The sequence below is a fragment of the Syngnathus scovelli genome, chromosome 16 (genome assembly GCF_024217435.2).
Source record: "Syngnathus scovelli strain Florida chromosome 16, RoL_Ssco_1.2, whole genome shotgun sequence".
Lineage (NCBI taxonomy): Eukaryota > Metazoa > Chordata > Actinopteri > Syngnathiformes > Syngnathidae > Syngnathus > Syngnathus scovelli.
Window position 1 is genome coordinate 13,429,866 of NC_090862.1, and position 21,952 is coordinate 13,451,817.

Genomic DNA, 21,952 nt, shown 5'->3' on the forward strand with positions numbered 1-21,952 from the left:
AAATTGTTTGGAGAAGCACAAATGTGATTTTTACTTCTTGATTTCTTTGCTTGGCTAAAAATTGATTCCCTCTTTCATGAACTGTGTTTTGCAATCGAATTGTTCTGGGATTGAATGATTTTATTAACACGGGTATCAGTGGGTGAAATTGTTCGGTTTCTGGAGTGATTAAGATTTGTAATTCTATTTCATGTTTCTTCAATAAATGTGTTGTGTATATTCATCTACTTTGTTGTGCGCTGATTTGTACTGAATGTACAATCGATGGTTCGGGGTTGATTTGACAATTTGATTAATGTGCGGGGGGTTATTATGGTATAACATAGGACCGTAATAAATAAAAGTAACATCAGACAATTTTAGAGAATTGAATAACTTTCGTAGTTATTTGAGACACGAGTGAATTTCAATCCGTTTGAAAGTTTGCTTCGTCTGAATAAATTAACGGAAGTGTTTGAATCGGATTATCGGTTTGGTGTAGAACTGAAAGTAATTTAATTATTTGAAGGGCGCAGGCCCGTTTCCCCTTTTGACGGGCCGCGTAAAAAGTAACTCCGAACATGTTAGAGAATTAAATAACTTTCGTAGATATTTAAGGGAAGAGTGATTATTGAAAGAGGTGCGTTTGACACTACCATCAGCTTTTCTCTGGTCTGAAAGGAGGAGGAGGGAGGCTCCTCCTCCTCCTTTCAGACCAGAGAACACCCGAGGCTGGGTGAGAACGGGGAGGCTGCGACCCGGCCGGGGGTTGCGGGAAGGGGCGCCACCTTGATCTCCTTCTCGGCGTCGTAGTCCCCTCCGCTGGTCTGGGCTAGCAGAGCGTAGGCTCGTTGCAGCGCTTGATATTCTTGCGTCAGCTGGCGGTAGCGAAGCTCCGCCTCCTCATGCACACACCAATGCAACACAGCACTAGTACCAGAATCAGTCAGACCGGCGACAAAGCACCCGCGACGCAAAGACGAGTCCGATTCCAGGCTGAAGAGGAATGTTTGGCGCCAATACGCTGGCAGAAATGGCGGGCTACCTCTTCGGGTTCCGTGTCGGGGGTTCTGTCGGTGTGAAAAGACAAGGACGATCCGTCCGAGTCCACCAACACGTCTTCGTCGTAGCCGTAAAATGTTTCGATGACCTGCGGGCGCGGAAGCAAACATCTCTCTGAACAAACTGAAGCGACACCTCACGATGAATCGACGAGAGGAACGATAGCGAGAAAAAGGCCATTTCATCTTGCGCAACACCAAGCAGCCGCAAACAAACAGACTCACCTTGCAGGACCTCACGCTTTGTTCCTCCTCAGAGATTCTCGACGTCGGTATCGTAGCAGCAAATCTCTCTCCTGTCGACACAAATAATCCGCCTTTGAGATTCTTTGGATGCAAAGGGAACGAACGGCTCCGGCGCAGAAACAAACGCGACTCACGATGACATTTCTGACATGAGCTCCTGTCTCCAGAGCCTGAAAAACCCGTCACCGGCGATGATTGGAGGGACGCTCGTCTTTTCCAAAAGTGACAACTACAGGGTGTGTCAGGGTTTTCCAGATTATCTTTATCGTATGATTATGTTGCTTTGACTTTGACTGCAACCTGTAATAAATAATATTATTTATCCCTTATTTATCCCTATCGCTTATCCCTTCCTACACAAAGTCGTAAAACATCCCTTGCTATGTTTTGACTAGAGGTCAAGGGCTTTCTCTATTCAATCCACTCTTACACCCACCCTGTTTCTCTTAATAAAAATGCTCGTGCGGGAGCCGAGAGTCAGACTTCATTCGTACAACGGATGGACTCTCCACCTGCAGGTGTCCAAAAGAACTTACTTGTCTCCCGTGTGGTTCTTGCAAAATAAGTTGGAGCGAGCGCAACTCTAACAGGGTGCATTTTGCCACTAGCTGCCTACGGACAATGACGTCGCGCTCGCGGCTCATGGTTGACGGGCTGAGCAGCCGGGCGAGTCCGTCGTTTTCAGCGCACAGCGAGTGGCAAAGGCGCTGACAAAACGGGAGCTTTGAGCTGCTGAAAACGGCAAAACAAGTCTAAAGCGTGTTCAAACGCGTGCGCACAATGCTCCTGCTTGAAAGGTCGGAGTTTAAGGGGCCAATTTTTTGGATGGCGGCCGCCGGCCAAGCTTTGGACGGAAAAGGTTTCCTGGCGACAGCGAGCGAGCGCGGCGCTGCCGTACGTGCACCGAGTCACCTGCCTGAAGACCTTGGACAAGTCGTCGATGATGTGCCGCTGCTCCACAACTTGAAGGAACTCCATTTCACCGTCCTGCTGGCCGCAACCGCGCTCCAGGTCATTGAGCGAACTAGGCCTTCTCTGTGGAACACAAATGCAGTGGACTCTGTTGGCACGCCGCCGTTGTCCGCGTCGACTTACCAAGCTTGCCATCTCCTCGTTCTCCTGGGTGACAAAGCGCACTTTGTTTTCAAGGCGACACAGCACCAGTGAGAGTTCTTCATTCTTCCTGCTCAGGCGTTTGTTTTTGTACAGGAGTGGCAGAAACTGGCTTTCTGTTTCTCTCAGTCGCTTAAGCTGCAAGCATGAAGTGCGGGATGCGAAAGACGCACAACACGCGGGCCAGAACGTATCCATTCCTTTGGCATCGGTTTGAACGGAATCGTGGCTTTGGCTCCCAATAAAAGACATCTACCAGGCAACCGACTCGCCGCGCCGCTCAACTAATAAGCAAGCGCAATGGGTGCCTCGCTGGATGGCGCGCATCAAACGTAGCGCAAACCTTCAAGCGTGCCGTCAATAAATTACCAGTTCATTGCGCTCTTCAGAAAGCAGGGCGTTTCGATCCTCCAGTTTCCTGATGACTGCGCTGAGCTCAGCGATTTTCAGATGAAACCTTCGCGTGTCCCGATCCTCCTGAGACTGAAAACGCCCCGCAACACACACACACAACCACTCGTTCAAAGTTCAAAACTGTTTTTGTGCTACCTTCCTCCAGCAACGAACTAAGTCATGCGTACTGCAAGTGTGTGATGAGGTGGCTTACGCTATGAAGAGGATTGCTAGTAGCGCCGTTGACCCCACTTCCAGGGTAGTTTAGGCCCGCCCTTTGGGAATCCCTCAGGGCAGCGATCTGCTGCTCGGCAGCCTGAGTCTGCAGCTGAAGGCGGTGGACGTGGCCGGCCCCAGGGATTTATCCAAAACACTAACCGCTCTGTCTTTCAGCTTGATCTCATCCATCTGGATGTACAAACGGGGAGCGCTCAGGCAGGCGGGCAAACTCATTTGCCAGAATTGTGACAAAAACAAAGAGAGCAACCGGCCAATTTTTATCTTGAATCGACTAGAACACCATTGCTGTGACAAAAGCGAAGCGAGCAACCGGACGTTTTCTTCTTGTGAAATAGAATAGAATAGAATAGAATGCCTTAGGTGTCATTGCACTGCAGGTATACAACGAAATTGGGAACATAGCCACGCACCGCGCATCTGATCAGTCCTACCAGTCGGCGGATCTCCCTCTCGCAGTCTCTCTTGGTTCGGCTCAGCTCCTCCCGATGCTGGTGATGAGCCGATCGGAGCTCGGCCGCTCGGGACTGCCAGGCCTGCTGGGCCGCTGCCAGGGCTTCTTCCGCGCTCCTGGTGGAGGCGACACCGCTCGGTCTCCCGACACCGCCGCGTCTCCTCCACTTCCGCCAGCAAAGCGCCCCCGCTCCTCACCTGAGCAGACATTGCGCCACATCGGGCCGTTGAGACCGCAACGGAGCGCCGCGACGCTTACTGAGGACAAGCTACACAATACGGTAGCGGCCGCATCGGAGCCCGACGTGGCGTGCGGATAGTCAGACACGGATTGAGCGGATCACCTTGTCCATGGAGCCGTCCCTCAGGCTGAGGACCAAGGCATTCAGTCGCTGGATCTCTCCATCTTTGATTTTGATCACTCTCATCAGCTCCATTTCATGCTGCCGCAGTAATGTCTCCCTGGTAACGGCTAACTCTTTCTGCTTCTCCTCATGGAGTTTGCTTTTGAGTTCCGTCATGGCGGCGGTGGCACGGTGGTGCTCCGCCCGCAGGTCCTGACTTCTCTCTCTCTCCAGACAGCTGACCTGACATGACTTAGACAAACTTTATTGTCATCTTGTCTGCACATGGTGCATACAAAACGAAATTTCGTTGCACACGGCTTACAACAAAGTAGTGATATTGCAGTTGAATAGAAGTAACATATCCTATGAAAATATATATATATACATATACTGTATATATATATATATTACAAATAAGTATAAAGTGCAGCAGTGCTAATTATGCAATAGTGCAAGTAGGCAAAACAGTATTCAAGAGTGTGCAGAGGAATGCTAAACCATGTATTAAACTTCTATTTAAAGGGTTTACACAAGTTCAGTAAAGTTGGTAGTGCGAGATAGTGCAAGATAGAGGTCCGTAGTGTCATAAAGTACAGTTCTGTGAATGTGTGATGCAGAGTTCAGTTTAGAGCTCAACAGTTCTAATGTTCAACAGTCTGATGACAGCAGGGAAAAAGCTGTTGCAGAACCTGGTGGACCTGCAGCGGATTGTGCGAAACCTCTTCCCAGAGGGCAGCAGGGAGAACAGTCCATGGTGGGGGTGTGATGGGTCATTGTTGATGTTACGGGCACGGGACATGCAGCGCTGAGATGAAATGTCCTGAATGGAGGGAAGAGGAGCCCCTATGATCCTCTCTGCTGTCCTCACCACTCTCCTCATGTTCTTCCAATCGGAGGCGGTGCAGCCTCCACACCACACAGAGAGTCAGCTTGTCAGAATGCTCTCTATGGTGCTCCTGTAGAACGTCCTCATGATGGGTGGGGGCAGGTGGGCTCTCCTCATCCTCCGCAGGAAGTACAAGCGCTTCTGTGCCCTCTTGATCAGTGCCGTAGTGTTCATAGTCCAGGTGAGGTCTTCTGTGATGTGGACCCCCAGGAATTTGGTGCTGCTGACCACCTCCACAGCTGAGCTGTTGATGATCAGTGGAGCGTGGTGAGGCTGGTTTTTCCTGAAGTCGACGATGATCTCCTTCATCTTCTCCACATTCAGGATCAGGCTGTTGTCTCTGCACCAGCCCACCAGCTGCTCCACCTCCTCTCTGTAGTCCAGGTCGTTGTTGTCTCTGATGAGCCCCACCGCCGTTGTGTCGTCTGCGAACTTCACGATGTGATTGGTGGTGAACCTGGGGACGCAGTCGTGTGTCATCAGGGTGAACAGCAGGGGGCTCAGGACGCAGCCCTGAGGGGAGCCTGTGCTGAGGGTGATGACATCAGAGGTGTTCTGTCCGACCCGGACTGACTGAGGTCTGTTGGTGAGGAAGTCTAGCAGCCAGTTGCGAAGGGGGGTGTTGAAGCCCAGGTGTTCCAGTTTTCCTACTAGATGCTGTGGGATGATGGTGTTAAACGCTGAGCTGAAGTCCAGGAACAGCATCCGAACATGGGTGTTCTTCTCCTCCAGGTGAGCCAGGCTCAGGTGAAGAACGGAGGAGATGGCGTCCTGAGTGGAGCGGTTTTGCCGGTCGGCAAACTGGAACGGGTCAAATAATGGGGGGAGTCTGGAAACGATGTGATCTTTAAGCAGCCGTTCGAAGCACTTCATCATGACCGGAGTCAGTGCAACAGGCCGGTAATCATTAAGTCAAGTTTGAGTTTCTTCGGCACCGGAATGATGGAGGCAATCTTAAAGCACGCTGGCACTGTGGCTTGGCCCAGCGAGGTGTTAAAAATGTCTGTGATGACCCCAGCCAGCTGACTTGCACATTCCCTGAACACACGCCCAGGAATGTTGTCGGGGCCAGGGGCCTTACGGGAGTTGACTCTCCTCAGGGTCTTCAACACATCGGCGGAGTCAAGGCAGAGTACCTCCTCTTCCTGATGGGGGACAGTTTTAACTGCTGGAGTGCCGTTTAGTGCCTCGAACCTCCCAAAGAAGTTATTTAGACCATTTAGAAAGTCAGCATCAACTTCACCCACCGGGGGGGGAGGGTGAGTTGTAGTCTGTAATCGCCCGTATGCCTTGCCACATACTCCTGGTGTTGTTGGCGTCGTGGAAACGATCCTGAATTTTTCGACTGTGGTCTCGCTTCGCTACCCTGATGGCACGGTTCAAGTTGGCTCTCGCTGTCCTCAGTGTCTCCTTGTCGCCAGACTTGAAGGCAGAGTTCCGCGCTCGTAGCGTTTGACGTACCTCCTCAGTCATCCAGGGTCGTTGGTTGCCCCGGGTGATGATATTCTTAGTGGTGCTGACGTCCTCGGTGCATTTGTTGACGTAGGCTGACACAGTCATGGCACACGCATGTCAAATCTACATCGGGGAAACTGGGAGGGAGGGAGGGAGGGAGGGAGGGAGGGCGGGAGGGCGGGAGGGAGGCAAGCAGGGAGGCAGGCAGGCAGGGAGGCAGGCAGGGAGGCAGGCAGGGAAGCAGGCAGGGAGGAAGGCAGTGTCTGTCTGTTGAGGTTTTCACCTTGTTCTTCTCCTGCTGAAGTTCTAACTGGACGTCCATCAGTTTGGCTCTCAGCTCGTCATTGGCGGCCTGAAAGGCGTCCGTTCGCTCCGCCTTGACCCGCCCTGCCGGAGCTCGTTTGGACATCTCTTACTCGAGTCTCGCCCGGTCGTCAGTCAGAGATCACAACATTTGTACCTGGAGAGCACAAACGCAGCGCTGTTTTCCACTGGCTTCGGACTCAACTTCAATCGGTACCGTAACGTACAACATCATAAACATAGATCTAGCTTGACTTATTCATTGAATAAATGCATTTGGTTCTTCAAAACTGCATCACGCAACATAGCGTGACCGAGACGGCCGTTATCCACCTGCGTGAAGTTATTTGGTGAAATGAATGAGATGTTTAAGACACCATCGTTCTGTCTCTATGTAGATGAAGGGAAATAATCGATTGCTGAAGGTCCAAAGGTGTTGTGATAAACAAATAAACATATTAGTGACATATTTGTGATAAACATATTAGGCAGGATAATCACATATGTTAACTTGACTGCCCACACTGTATTTATTTATGGTTATTTGTTAAATCGAGTACTGTTAGACATGAAACAGGAAGTGTTTAACATAAATGGACGACGAAAGGGGTACTCACCATTGTAGCTCCTGCTGGTCAATGATACGAGCCTCTTCTTGCAGTGGAAAACATACAGCCAACAAACACCGTGGAACCTAAAGGAAGGAAATTAAACATTAACATTTAGCCTCAACCAACATTCACAGATACAACGCAACGCAAACTACACAAACATAAATCTTTTAAAACACAATGAGTTGTACTTACCGTGTACGCTCTAGACGGTCCACTTGCAAGCAGAAAATAAAGATATTTCTGTTGATAATCGTCGTGTTTGTATCCGTTGTCTCGCTCAAGGCCATTGCGCCCACAGATTTGAATTTTGGCCAGAGTTCAGCCTATTGACGTCATTTCCGCGGTGTAATACCCGCATATCTGAAACGGCAAAGTTAAGAGTAGAGTTAAATAAAGTTTTTAATCAACGCAATAATTTACAAACGTTGACCAGTCGAAATAATCGTCGAAATTTGGCGTCTGTGGCTGGAAGCAGACGCCGAGTTCGACGTTCCTCCCAAATGCCACACTGCCTCGCTTTTCAGGCCAACAAAAAAACATATTTTTCAAAACAATGAGTTGTAATTACCTTGTACGCTCTAGACGGTCAAGTTGCAAGCTGAAAACAAAAATATTTGTCTTGTTAGTCGTCGTGTTACTAACCGCTGTGTCTTGTTTGCCAGCATTGCCGCTTTCCTACTTCCTGTTGCAAGCCACGCCCACGGATTATAATTTTGCCATGAGTTCCGCCTATTGACGTCATGTCCGCGTCGCATGACTGCGACGTAATATTATCTAAAACTGTTTGTGCGGCATGGTGTTGTTCTGTGCGGTATTGCGTTATTCTGTGCGGCGTCGTGTTGTTCTGTGCGGCGACGTGTTGTTCAGTGCGGCATGTTGTTGTTCAGTGCGGCATGTTGTTGTTCAGTGCGGCATGGTGTTGTTCAGTGCGGCATGGTGTTGTTAAGTGCGGCATGGTGTTGTTCAGTGCGGCATGGTGTTGTTCAGTGCGGCATGGTGTTGTTCAGTGCGGGATGGTGTTGTTCAGTGCGGCATGGTGTTGTTCAGTGCGGCATGGTGTTGTTCAGTGCGGCATGGTGTTGTTCAGTGCGGCATGGTGTTGTTCAGTGCGGCATAATATTGTTCAGTGCGGCGTAATGTTGTTCAGTGGGGCATGGTGTTGTTCAGTGCGGCATGGTGTTGTTCAGTGCGACATGATGTTGTTCAGTGCGGCATAATGTTGTTCAGTGCGGCATAATGTTGTTCAGTGCGGCATAATGTTGTTCAGTGCGGGATGGTGTTGTTCAGTGCGGCATGGTGTTGTTCAGTGCGGCATGGTGTTGTTCAGTGCGGCATGGTGTTGTTCAGTGCGGCATGGTGTTGTTCAGTGCGGCATGGTGTTGTTCAGTGCGGCATGGTGTTGTTCAGTGCGGCATGGTGTTGTTCAGTGCGGCATGGTGTTGTTCAGTGCGGCATGGTGTTGTTCAGTGCGGCATAATGTTGTTCAGTGCGGTATATTGTTGTTCAGTGGGGCATAATGTTGTTCAGTGCGGCATGGTGTTGTTCAGTGCGGGATGGTGTTGTTCAGTGCGGGATGGTGTTGTTCAGTGCGGCATGGTGTTGTTCAGTGCGGCATGGTGTTGTTCAGTGCGGCATGGTGTTGTTCAGTGCGGCATGGTGTTGTTCAGTGCGGCATGGTGTTGTTCAGTGCGGCATGGTGTTGTTCAGTGCGGCATGGTGTAGTTCAGTGCGGCATGGTGTTGTTCAGTGCGGCATGGTGTAGTTCAGTGCGGCATGGTGTTGTTCAGTGCGGGATGGTGTTGTTCAGTGCGGCATGGTGTTGTTCAGTGCGGCATGGTGTTGTTCAGTGCGACATGATGTTGTTCAGTGCGGCATAATGTTGTTCAGTGCGGCATAATGTTGTTCAGTGCGGCATGGTGTTGTTTAGTGCGGGATGGTGTTGTTCAGTGCGGCATGGTGTTGTTCAGTGCGGCATGGTGTTGTTCAGTGCGGCATGGTGTTGTTCAGTGCGGCATGGTGTTGTTCAGTGCGGCAGGGTGTTGTTCAGTGCGGCATGGTGTTGTTCAGTGCGGCGTCGTGTTGTTCAGTGCGGCGTCGTGTTGTTCAGTGCAGCATGGTGTTGTTCAGTGCGGAATGGTGTTGTTCAGTGCGGCATGGTGTTGTTCAGTGCGGCGTAATGTTGTTCAGTGGGGCATGGTGTTGTTCAGTGCGGCATGGTGTTGTTCAGTGCGGCATGGTGTTGTTCAGTGCGGCATGGTGCTGTTCAGTGCGGCATGGTGCTGTTCAGTGCGGCATGGTGCTGTTCAGTGCGGCATGGTGCTGTTCAGTGCGGCATGGTGTTGTTCAGTGCGGCATGGTGTTGTTCAGTGCGGCATGGTGTTGTTCAGTGCGGCATGGTGTTGTTCAGTGCGGCATGGTGTTGTTCAGTGCGGCATGGTGTTGTTCAGTGCGGCATGGTGTTGTTCAGTGCGGCATGGTGTTGTTCAGTGCGGCATAATGTTGTTCAGTGCGGCATAATGTTGTTCAGTGCGGCATAATGTTGTTCAGTGCGGCATAATGTTGTTCAGTGCGGCATAATGTTGTTCAGTGCGGCATAATGTTGTTCAGTGCGGGATGGTGTTGTTCAGTGCGGCATGGTGTTGTTCAGTGCGGCATGGTGTTGTTCAGTGCGGCATGGTGTTGTTCAGTGCGGCATGGTGTTGTTCAGTGCGGCATGGTGTTGTTCAGTGCGGCATGGTGTTGTTCAGTGCGGCATGGTGTTGTTCAGTGCGGGATGGTGTTGTTCAGTGCGGGATGGTGTTGTTCAGTGCGGCATGGTGTTCAGTGCGGCATAATGTTGTTCAGTGCGGCATAATGTTGTTCAGTGCGGCATGGTGTTGTTCAGTGCGGCATAATGTTGTTCAGTGCGGCATAATGTTGTTCAGTGCGGTATAATGTTGTTCAGTGCTGCATGGTGTTGTTCAGTGCTGCATGGTGTTGTTCAGTGCGGCATGGTGTTGTTCAGTGCGGCATGGTGTTGTTCAGTGCGGCATGGTGTTGTTCAGTGCGGCATGGTGTTGTTCAGTGCGGCATGGTGTTGTTCAGTGCGGCATGGTGTTGTTCAGTGCGGCATGGTGTTGTTCAGTGCGGCATGGTGTTGTTCAGTGCGGCATGGTGTTGTTCAGTGCGGCATGGTGTTGTTCAGTGCGGCATGGTGTTGTTCAGTGCGGCATGGTGTTGTTCAGTGCGGGATGGTGTTGTTCAGTGCGGCATGGTGTTGTTCAGTGCGGCATGGTGTTGTTCAGTGCGGCATGGTGTTGTTCAGTGCGACATGATGTTGTTCAGTGCGGCATAATGTTGTTCAGTGCGGCATAATGTTGTTCAGTGCGGCATAATGTTGTTCAGTGCGGCATGGTGTTGTTTAGTGTGGGATGGTGTTGTTCAGTGCGGCATGGTGTTGTTCAGTGCGGCATGGTGTTGTTCAGTGCGGCATGGTGTTGTTCAGTGCGGCATGGTGTTGTTCAGTGCGGCATGGTGTTGTTCAGTGCGGCATGGTGTTGTTCAGTGCGGCATGGTGTTGTTCAGTGCGGCATGGTGTTGTTCAGTGCGGCATGGTGTTTTTCAGTGCGGCATAATGTTGTTCAGTGCGGCATAATGTTGTTCAGTGCGGCATAATGTTGTTCAGTGCGGCATGGTGTTGTTCAGTGCGGCATGGTGTTGTTCAGTGCGGCATGGTGTTGTTCAGTGCGGCATGGTGTTGTTCAGTGCGGCATGGTGTTGTTCAGTGCGGCATGGTGTTGTTCAGTGCGGGATGGTGTTGTTCAGTGCGGGATGGTGTTGTTCAGTGCGGGATGGTGTTGTTCAGTGCGGCATGGTGTTCAGTGCGGCATAATGTTGTTCAGTGCGGCATGGTGTTGTTCAGTGCGGCATGGTGTTGTTCAGTGCGGCATAATGTTGTTCAGTGCGGCATAATGTTGTTCAGTGCGGCACCTAGCACCTAGAAGGTAAATAAATAGGAAGGAAGGACTCACCGGTGACGTCGTCGCCCACGTCCAAGCGTTGTACTTTGTATTTTCATCCTTCTGACAGTGGAAAACATATATAGCCAACAAACACCGTGGAACCTAAACGAATGAAAGAAAACTATCATTTGGCCACAACCAACATTCACAGATACAACACAATGTGACGTGCGGTGTTGAGGTTAAAGGTTGAGTGAAGGGCCCTCGTTTTAAACTACTTTTTTGAAAAGGAGTGGGAACAAGTAAGACGTATTTAATTTATTTATTGGGAAGTAGTAAGACTTATTAAATTTATTTAATCTACTTTTCTTCCCAGGCAAAATTTGACGTGCTGCAATTCCAAATTTCCAAAGTGAATGAAGGAATGAAATCCTTTAAATTATGATTTTGTATAAATACTAGGCATAAACACAAAATCTACGGCACAAAATGGGCAGACTTTACTTGTTTGAAAAGGACTGGTTACAAGACAGACTTTTTTAATTTATTTAATGGGAAGAAGACTTATTTAGTTTAATTGATCTATTTTTGTTCCCTGGCAAAATTCGATTTGCTGCAATTCCAAATTTCCAAAGTGAATGAAGGAATGAAGTCGTTTAAATTATGATTTTGTATAAATACTAGGCATAGACACAAAATCTACGGCACAAAACGGGCAGACTTTACTTGTTTGAAGAGGACTGGTTGCAAGACAGACTTTTCTGATTTATTTAATGGGAAGAAGACTTATTTAGTTTATTTAATCTCTTTTTGTTGCCTGGCAAAATTGGATTTGCTGAAATTGTATTTTGCCAAATCTTGACTTGAGACCTGATAGGAAGTATTAAACGCTCAGTTAAATCGATACAAGTTGGTAATAAGAGCGAGTAATGTTGGTTGAAGCGATGAATGAAGGTTAAAAGCAATTTAAATTATGACTTTGTATAAATACTAGATATTAACAGACCATCTACTGCGCAAAATGGGCAGAGTTTACTTGTTTGAGAAGGAGTGGCTTATTTAAGTCTAAGATTTATTTAATCTGTTTGTTCCCAGGCAAAATTGGATGTGATGCAATTCCAAATTTCACCACATGATGGTGCCAAATTTTGACTTCATAGGACATATTCAACACTTAACTATTATGTTCAAGGTAATCAGATTTGTTTATTATTCTAATGGCCTTTTCAAAACTATTCTGGATTACTACTTTGGATCTATTCTACATTACTTGGCAACAACATACTCTGTAACAGATTAGGCAGTATAATCACATATGTTAACTTGAGAGTGCCCACACTCAATCTACTTATCGTGATGTGTTAAATCAATTACTGTTAGACATTATTATTCTGATAATCTACCAAATCTTTGAATTGAAGAATTTGTGATTTAATTAATAGCTTGTTGTTATGTTCAGGGTAATCAGACTTGTATATAATTCTAATGGCCTTCTTTTGAAAACTATTCTGAATTACAACTTTGGATCTTATATTACTTTGCAACAATATACTCGGTGACAGATTAGGCAGTATAATCACATATGTTAACTTCAGTGCCCACACTGTATTTATTTATGGTTATTTGTTAAATCAAGTACTGTTAGACATGAAATAGGAAGTGTTTAACATAAATGTTATGGCTACTCACCGTTGTAGCTCGCTCCTGGTCAATGATACGAGCCTCTTCTTGCAGTGGAAAACTTGCAGCCAACAAACACCGTGGAACCTAAAGGAATGAAATTAAACATTAACATTTCGCCTGGACCAATATTCACACGTACAACGCAACGCGGCTACACTTCTGCTAGCGCCTCAGCTACACGTTGCTATTACAAACGTAAATCTCTTTAAACACAATGAGTGTTACTTACCGTGTACGCTGTAGACGGTCCAGTTGCAAGCAGAAAATAAAGATATTTCTGTTGATATTCGTCGTTGCTCAGTGGCTCACGGCCATCGCGCCAACAGATTTGAATTTTGGTGGAAGGTCAGCCAATTACGTCATATCCGCGGCACATGACTGCGACGTAATACCCGCTTATCTGAAACGGCAGTTAAAAGTAGAGTTACATCAAGTTTTCTTTTTTAATCAACGCAATCATTTACAACCGTTGACCAGAAAGAATCGTCGAAATTCGACGTTCCCCCCAAACGCCACACTCACTCGCTTTTCAGGGCAACAAAAGTACTTCTTTTTAAAAACGATGAGTTGTACTTACCGTGTACGCTCTGGACGGTCCAGTTGCAAGCAGAAAATAAAAATATTTCTCTCGTTAGTCGTATGTTACCATCCGCTGTGTCTTTGTCAACATCGCCATTTTCCTACTTCCTGTTGCGAGCCACGCCCACGGATTTAAATTCTGGCGGAAGAGCCCGCCCATTGGCGTCGTTTTCGCGTATAGCAAATCCGATTGGTTGGGAAGGGGGCGCGGTTATGCAGCCGAGGGGTCCTGTGATCGGTGGGATGTAAAGTAGGCGTCGACGTCACGTCCGCGTCACGTGACCACGACGTGGCAGACGTCATATAGCAACCGCTGTTTTGTTTAGTAGACTTACAGTTGTTATGCATTGACATAATGGCGCACACTCCAAATAGATTTAAATAAATTAAATAATTCTTCTGCCCACTCCCTTTTAAACAAGTTAACTCTCCCCGCGGATTTGAATTCCGGCGGAAGTTCTTACAGTTGTTATGCGTTGACATAATGGCGCACTGGTTAGCATGTCCACCTCTTAAGCATGATGTTGCGGGTTCGACGCCTGATCAATGTTAGCATGGAGTGAGCTGAAGTGCATGGCGCTGAAGATTTGAATCTTTGAAATGCGCTGAGGTCTGACGTATCAGGCAGAATGGTTTGCCATCACGTTCAACAAAAAATAGAAACTTTCCCACTCTGATAAAAACGTCCTGTGTTCATCTACATATTTTCGTTTTGCTGTGCATCTTTTCCCTGCCATTTCGAGAGCCCAATTGACACTAATAGTTTACTGGAATGTGTTTGCCCATCCTACTTTGTGGAATTTCACCACATGCGCTTTTGACGAAAATACTAAATTGAACTCAAGTGAAGCCAACACGCACAACCCCCCCCCCCCCCCCCCCACACACACACACACACCTACACACACACACACAAATGTTGATATGAACATAAAAGAGCCGCATGCGGTTCGGGAGTTGCGGCTTGGCCAAACCTGTACTATACAACTTTATTTGTGTAAAATTTTCACAACAGCTGTCACACAAACAAAGCGGGAAAAACCGAAGACGTGCGTGTTCCGCCCACGCTGGATTTATTTGCACCTTTGAAAAGACACCGTATTGCCGCAGATGTGGCAAAGAGTACTTTTGGGCATCTGAGACGGAAGGATGTCCAAAGCATCACGTCACCTGCTCTGGTAGGAATGGTGGTGGGACGTTGAGGTCAACCGCTTTGGGGTTGGCTGAATCTTTGGTCGCAGGATGCCACACACTTGAAGACAGAAGCAGAAAAGCAGAGCTAAATGCAAAATGTACTCACCGGTGACTCCAATTTTTTCCCCCCCTGAAGAAATGGATGGACGGGTGGCCCCGGCTGGCCGGTGGGACTCTTGTTATTCTGACCCTTTTTAGTGCGCGTTTGGGGCAACAACCGTTTTTTGTGGCGCTCTCTTCTGGTTCAAGAGTGCCCTGCATGTGAATTTGCCTTTCCTGCCTTCTGATTGGATGAGCGCCGGTGTGACGCGGTGCCTCTGTCACCGTGGCGGGGGGTATACGTCGGCATCGGAGCGTCTGCCAACGTCTGAGACCGGCTGGCAGTGTATCGGAGGTGTCGAGTGCGGTGCCGCTGGAGCTCACTCACCAGCTGGTGTTAGGGCCACAGAATGAAGGCCAAGGAGAAGACTAGAAAGAGAAACAGAAACTTCTCCTCCAATTGTTTGATTTGTCTCTTGTGAGCTTCGATGAATTCTTTCAGCTCTTTGTTCCTCTAGGACGGACAAATGGAAAGTAGCCTTCAAAAGCCAGTAAGCGTGCAAGTAAGTGCCGGGCTGGCTTTGGGCCCTTACCTGTTGCGCGCTGTGCAGCAGATCCATTCTCTCTTGGAGGATGCAAGCGTCGCGCTCCCTCAACTCCCACATCAGGGCTCGCTTCCATTGGTCCACGGCGCTCCTAAGCTCTTGTCTCTGATCCGCCGTCAGCACGTCATTCACGCCAGCGTGGCTGGCTTTTTCGCCGTCCGTGGCGGGGCAGTCCCGCTGCGGTAGCGCCTCGTACAACATGGCCTCCAGCTCCATGATCCTCTGGGCCGCAATCCTCGTCCATCAGTAGTCCGGCGGGAGATTTGAGGGCGGCTTACCTTATGAGCCTGGTCCATGGAACGCTTCCTGAAGTCCAACTCTTCATCCAGGTAGCCCTTCTGGTTGCAGAACATATCCTAGCACAGCTCAAGGTCAGAATTGTTGGGGCACATTGCCCCGAGTTCCCCTTGGCTGATGTCGCGTGTCTGTCTACCTTCTCACTTTCAATGTCCAACATCTTCTGTTGAAGTGCTGACTTGGTCACTTTGATGTATTCTAACCACTGAGGAAAGGCTGCTGTCACATAAGCAGAATGCGAGAGCGTGCGTGGACGTGCGCGTTACCTTCTCGGCTAGGGTGGGAAGGGTCCTGGCGTGAATCACGACCACCTGCTCCTCGTTGGTGAGATTCTGCAAGAGCCCAAAGGCACAGCGTCAACAAGGTTCTTTCAGCGCAAAGCCTTCCAAAAGTCACATTTGAGCCGCCGAGTCTCGTGGAGTGCGAACATAAGGAGTTCGACATACACTTACGGCGTTATCGCCCAGGATGTCCAGCTTCTTCATCAGATCACTGATGACGATGTCCTGGGGAAAGGCGCAAGGAGCAATGTAAGGTGTTCTGGGACCTCAGGTTAAGGTTAGGGTTGCGAGGGACGCCTTACGTACGCTCACGCCGTCGGCCTCGCAGTAGATCTGCAAAGGGCTGAGGCCGTCTGGGAAACGGACTTGCAGAAACTTCAAGACGGGGGAGCGCCACTCCCTCTCCTGAAAGGCAGAGGCATGCATCCGTCCGTCCGTCCGTCCGTCCGTCCGTCACATCTCTGGCCTCAAAACGCTTGTGCGAGTCTTCCCACCTCCAGCTCCAGGATGCGGAACTCAAGCAGTTCGTTTTGGTCTCGGATATCCTGGATGTGCTCTTTCAGACGCGCTTCTTCCGCCTCCATCCGCCTGACCTGAAAAGACAGTCAGACCTCATCTGCGGGGCTTCCGGACGGGTGTGACGCCAAGCGACTCCGCCCAGCGCCTTTCTTTCCGTCACCTTTTCGGCCAACTGCTGATTGCTCTGACGCAGCAGCTGCTTCTCCTCCACCCACTTGACATTCTAGAAGAGACAAACGCGTGGACAGCTTTGGAATGTTGTGTCATTTTCATCCACAAATTCTTTGGTTGACTGGAAAATGACATTTGCTTTTCTCCACATTTTCCCAGCCACGTTCAGGGGGGGGGTGTTGGTCCAGTAATGCCAGACGAATGAGTGACTGAAGAATGTAGCTATTTTGTCTGAGAAAAAGGTGTGCTCATTGATAAGCTTACCTGTCCTTGTTGCTTCAGCGCTGACTCCAGATCTGCTACTCTGCTTTGATAGTGACCCATTTCTACTGTCATGTAACATGGGGGGAAGAGATGGTGCAAATGGTAAAATATGGATTGTTCACAGGAATAAATTGGCAGAGCTGAAATTCCAAATTTGTCCAAAAGATGGCGCCAGACCAAAACATGAGACCAAAAAAGGGGCCAAAATAAGCTAAGCAAGTTAAAATAGAAATAAAACAGGAACACGGTGTCGGATTGTGAGTCACGCATGGACGCACAAATGTGATTTTTACTTTTTGATTTCTTTGCTTGGCTAAAAATGTATTCTGTAACAGCTTAAAGCAATATTGTTAGTCAATTCGATCAAGGGACCCGTCACTATGAGAATAGTGGCGTGACATAAATTGTTTGGAGAAGCACAAATGTGATTTTTACTTCTTGATTTCTTTGCTTGGCTAAAAATTGATTCCCTCTTTCATGAACTGTGTTTTGCAATCGAATTGTTCTGGGATTGAATGATTTTATTAACACGGGTATCAGTGGGTGAAATTGTTCGGTTTCTGGAGTGATTAAGATTTGTAATTCTATTTCATGTTTCTTCAATAAATGTGTTGTGTATATTCATCTACTTTGTTGTGCGCTGATTTGTACTGAATGTACAATCGATGGTTCGGGGTTGATTTGACAATTTGATTAATGTGCGGGGGGTTATTATGGTATAACATAGGACCGTAATAAATAAAAGTAACATCAGACAATTTTAGAGAATTGAATAACTTTCGTAGTTATTTGAGACACGAGTGAATTTCAATCCGTTTGAAAGTTTGCTTCGTCTGAATAAATTAACGGAAGTGTTTGAATCGGATTATCGGTTTGGTGTAGAACTGAAAGTAATTTAATTATTTGAAGGGCGCAGGCCCGTTTCCCCTTTTGACGGGCCGCGTAAAAAGTAACTCCGAACATGTTAGAGAATTAAATAACTTTCGTAGATATTTAAGGGAAGAGTGATTATTGAAAGAGGTGCGTTTGACACTACCATCAGCTTTTCTCTGGTCTGAAAGGAGGAGGAGGGAGGCTCCTCCTCCTCCTTTCAGACCAGAGAACACCCGAGGCTGGGTGAGAACGGGGAGGCTGCGACCCGGCCGGGGGTTGCGGGAAGGGGCGCCACCTTGATCTCCTTCTCGGCGTCGTAGTCCCCTCCGCTGGTCTGGGCTAGCAGAGCGTAGGCTCGTTGCAGCGCTTGATATTCTTGCGTCAGCTGGCGGTAGCGAAGCTCCGCCTCCTCATGCACACACCAATGCAACACAGCACTAGTACCAGAATCAGTCAGACCGGCGACAAAGCACCCGCGACGCAAAGACGAGTCCGATTCCAGGCTGAAGAGGAATGTTTGGCGCCAATACGCTGGCAGAAATGGCGGGCTACCTCTTCGGGTTCCGTGTCGGGGGTTCTGTCGGTGTGAAAAGACAAGGACGATCCGTCCGAGTCCACCAACACGTCTTCGTCGTAGCCGTAAAATGTTTCGATGACCTGCGGGCGCGGAAGCAAACATCTCTCTGAACAAACTGAAGCGACACCTCACGATGAATCGACGAGAGGAACGATAGCGAGAAAAAGGCCATTTCATCTTGCGCAACACCAAGCAGCCGCAAACAAACAGACTCACCTTGCAGGACCTCACGCTTTGTTCCTCCTCAGAGATTCTCGACGTCGGTATCGTAGCAGCAAATCTCTCTCCTGTCGACACAAATAATCCGCCTTTGAGATTCTTTGGATGCAAAGGGAACGAACGGCTCCGGCGCAGAAACAAACGCGACTCACGATGACATTTCTGACATGAGCTCCTGTCTCCAGAGCCTGAAAAACCCGTCACCGGCGATGATTGGAGGGACGCTCGTCTTTTCCAAAAGTGACAACTACAGGGTGTGTCAGGGTTTTCCAGATTATCTTTATCGTATGATTATGTTGCTTTGACTTTGACTGCAACCTGTAATAAATAATATTATTTATCCCTTATTTATCCCTATCGCTTATCCCTTCCTACACAAAGTCGTAAAACATCCCTTGCTATGTTTTGACTAGAGGTCAAGGGCTTTCTCTATTCAATCCACTCTTACACCCACCCTGTTTCTCTTAATAAAAATGCTCGTGCGGGAGCCGAGAGTCAGACTTCATTCGTACAACGGATGGACTCTCCACCTGCAGGTGTCCAAAAGAACTTACTTGTCTCCCGTGTGGTTCTTGCAAAATAAGTTGGAGCGAGCGCAACTCTAACAGGGTGCATTTTGCCACTAGCTGCCTACGGACAATGACGTCGCGCTCGCGGCTCATGGTTGACGGGCTGAGCAGCCGGGCGAGTCCGTCGTTTTCAGCGCACAGCGAGTGGCAAAGGCGCTGACAAAACGGGAGCTTTGAGCTGCTGAAAACGGCAAAACAAGTCTAAAGCGTGTTCAAACGCGTGCGCACAATGCTCCTGCTTGAAAGGTCGGAGTTTAAGGGGCCAATTTTTTGGATGGCGGCCGCCGGCCAAGCTTTGGACGGAAAAGGTTTCCTGGCGACAGCGAGCGAGCGCGGCGCTGCCGTACGTGCACCGAGTCACCTGCCTGAAGACCTTGGACAAGTCGTCGATGATGTGCCGCTGCTCCACAACTTGAAGGAACTCCATTTCACCGTCCTGCTGGCCGCAACCGCGCTCCAGGTCATTGAGCGAACTAGGCCTTCTCTGTGGAACACAAATGCAGTGGACTCTGTTGGCACGCCGCCGTTGTCCGCGTCGACTTACCAAGCTTGCCATCTCCTCGTTCTCCTGGGTGACAAAGCGCACTTTGTTTTCAAGGCGACACAGCACCAGTGAGAGTTCTTCATTCTTCCTGCTCAGGCGTTTGTTTTTGTACAGGAGTGGCAGAAACTGGCTTTCTGTTTCTCTCAGTCGCTTAAGCTGCAAGCATGAAGTGCGGGATGCGAAAGACGCACAACACGCGGGCCAGAACGTATCCATTCCTTTGGCATCGGTTTGAACGGAATCGTGGCTTTGGCTCCCAATAAAAGACATCTACCAGGCAACCGACTCGCCGCGCCGCTCAACTAATAAGCAAGCGCAATGGGTGCCTCGCTGGATGGCGCGCATCAAACGTAGCGCAAACCTTCAAGCGTGCCGTCAATAAATTACCAGTTCATTGCGCTCTTCAGAAAGCAGGGCGTTTCGATCCTCCAGTTTCCTGATGACTGCGCTGAGCTCAGCGATTTTCAGATGAAACCTTCGCGTGTCCCGATCCTCCTGAGACTGAAAACGCCCCGCAACACACACACACAACCACTCGTTCAAAGTTCAAAACTGTTTTTGTGCTACCTTCCTCCAGCAACGAACTAAGTCATGCGTACTGCAAGTGTGTGATGAGGTGGCTTACGCTATGAAGAGGATTGCTAGTAGCGCCGTTGACCCCACTTCCAGGGTAGTTTAGGCCCGCCCTTTGGGAATCCCTCAGGGCAGCGATCTGCTGCTCGGCAGCCTGAGTCTGCAGCTGAAGGCGGTGGACGTGGCCGGCCCCAGGGATTTATCCAAAACACTAACCGCTCTGTCTTTCAGCTTGATCTCATCCATCTGGATGTACAAACGGGGAGCGCTCAGGCAGGCGGGCAAACTCATTTGCCAGAATTGTGACAAAAACAAAGAGAGCAACCGGCCAATTTTTATCTTGAATCGACTAGAACACCATTGCTGTGACAAAAGCGAAGCGAGCAACCGGACGTTTTCTTCTTGTGAAATAGAATAGAATAGAATAGAATGCCTTAGGTGTCATTGCACTGCAGGTATACAACGAAATTGGGAACATAGCCACGCACCGCGCATCTGATCAGTCCTACCAGTCGGCGGATCTCCCTCTCGCAGTCTCTCTTGGTTCGGCTCAGCTCCTCCCGATGCTGGTGATGAGCCGATCGGAGCTCGGCCGCTCGGGACTGCCAGGCCTGCTGGGCCGCTGCCAGGGCTTCTTCCGCGCTCCTGGTGGAGGCGACACCGCTCGGTCTCCCGACACCGCCGCGTCTCCTCCACTTCCGCCAGCAAAGCGCCCCCGCTCCTCACCTGAGCAGACATTGCGCCACATCGGGCCGTTGAGACCGCAACGGAGCGCCGCGACGCTTACTGAGGACAAGCTACACAATACGGTAGCGGCCGCATCGGAGCCCGACGTGGCGTGCGGATAGTCAGACACGGATTGAGCGGATCACCTTGTCCATGGAGCCGTCCCTCAGGCTGAGGACCAAGGCATTCAGTCGCTGGATCTCTCCATCTTTGATTTTGATCACTCTCATCAGCTCCATTTCATGCTGCCGCAGTAATGTCTCCCTGGTAACGGCTAACTCTTTCTGCTTCTCCTCATGGAGTTTGCTTTTGAGTTCCGTCATGGCGGCGGTGGCACGGTGGTGCTCCGCCCGCAGGTCCTGACTTCTCTCTCTCTCCAGACAGCTGACCTGACATGACTTAGACAAACTTTATTGTCATCTTGTCTGCACATGGTGCATACAAAACGAAATTTCGTTGCACACGGCTTACAACAAAGTAGTGATATTGCAGTTGAATAGAAGTAACATATCCTATGAAAATATATATATATACATATACTGTATATATATATATATTACAAATAAGTATAAAGTGCAGCAGTGCTAATTATGCAATAGTGCAAGTAGGCAAAACAGTATTCAAGAGTGTGCAGAGGAATGCTAAACCATGTATTAAACTTCTATTTAAAGGGTTTACACAAGTTCAGTAAAGTTGGTAGTGCGAGATAGTGCAAGATAGAGGTCCGTAGTGTCATAAAGTACAGTTCTGTGAATGTGTGATGCAGAGTTCAGTTTAGAGCTCAACAGTTCTAATGTTCAACAGTCTGATGACAGCAGGGAAAAAGCTGTTGCAGAACCTGGTGGACCTGCAGCGGATTGTGCGAAACCTCTTCCCAGAGGGCAGCAGGGAGAACAGTCCATGGTGGGGGTGTGATGGGTCATTGTTGATGTTACGGGCACGGGACATGCAGCGCTGAGATGAAATGTCCTGAATGGAGGGAAGAGGAGCCCCTATGATCCTCTCTGCTGTCCTCACCACTCTCCTCATGTTCTTCCAATCGGAGGCGGTGCAGCCTCCACACCACACAGAGAGTCAGCTTGTCAGAATGCTCTCTATGGTGCTCCTGTAGAACGTCCTCATGATGGGTGGGGGCAGGTGGGCTCTCCTCATCCTCCGCAGGAAGTACAAGCGCTTCTGTGCCCTCTTGATCAGTGCCGTAGTGTTCATAG

The 21,952-nt window shown here is 49.1% G+C and overlaps 2 long non-coding RNA genes across 2 annotated transcripts; both read right to left on the minus strand.

The window, feature by feature from the left end:
- Positions 1–5,368: 5,368 nt before the first annotated feature.
- On the minus strand, positions 5,369–7,168 carry LOC137841051 (uncharacterized). Its single transcript, XR_011088384.1, has 3 exons — positions 7,091–7,168; positions 6,454–6,630; positions 5,369–6,262 (listed from the first exon to the last, which is right to left on the minus strand). It is a non-coding gene; the product is annotated as an uncharacterized lncRNA (long non-coding RNA).
- A 116-nt stretch (positions 7,169–7,284) lies between these two features.
- Positions 7,285–13,392, minus strand: LOC125983447 (uncharacterized). Its single transcript, XR_007486707.2, has 6 exons — positions 13,289–13,392; positions 12,941–13,111; positions 12,718–12,795; positions 11,098–11,190; positions 7,656–7,685; positions 7,285–7,447 (listed from the first exon to the last, which is right to left on the minus strand). It is a non-coding gene; the product is annotated as an uncharacterized lncRNA (long non-coding RNA).
- Between the last annotated feature and the right edge of the window lie 8,560 nt (positions 13,393–21,952).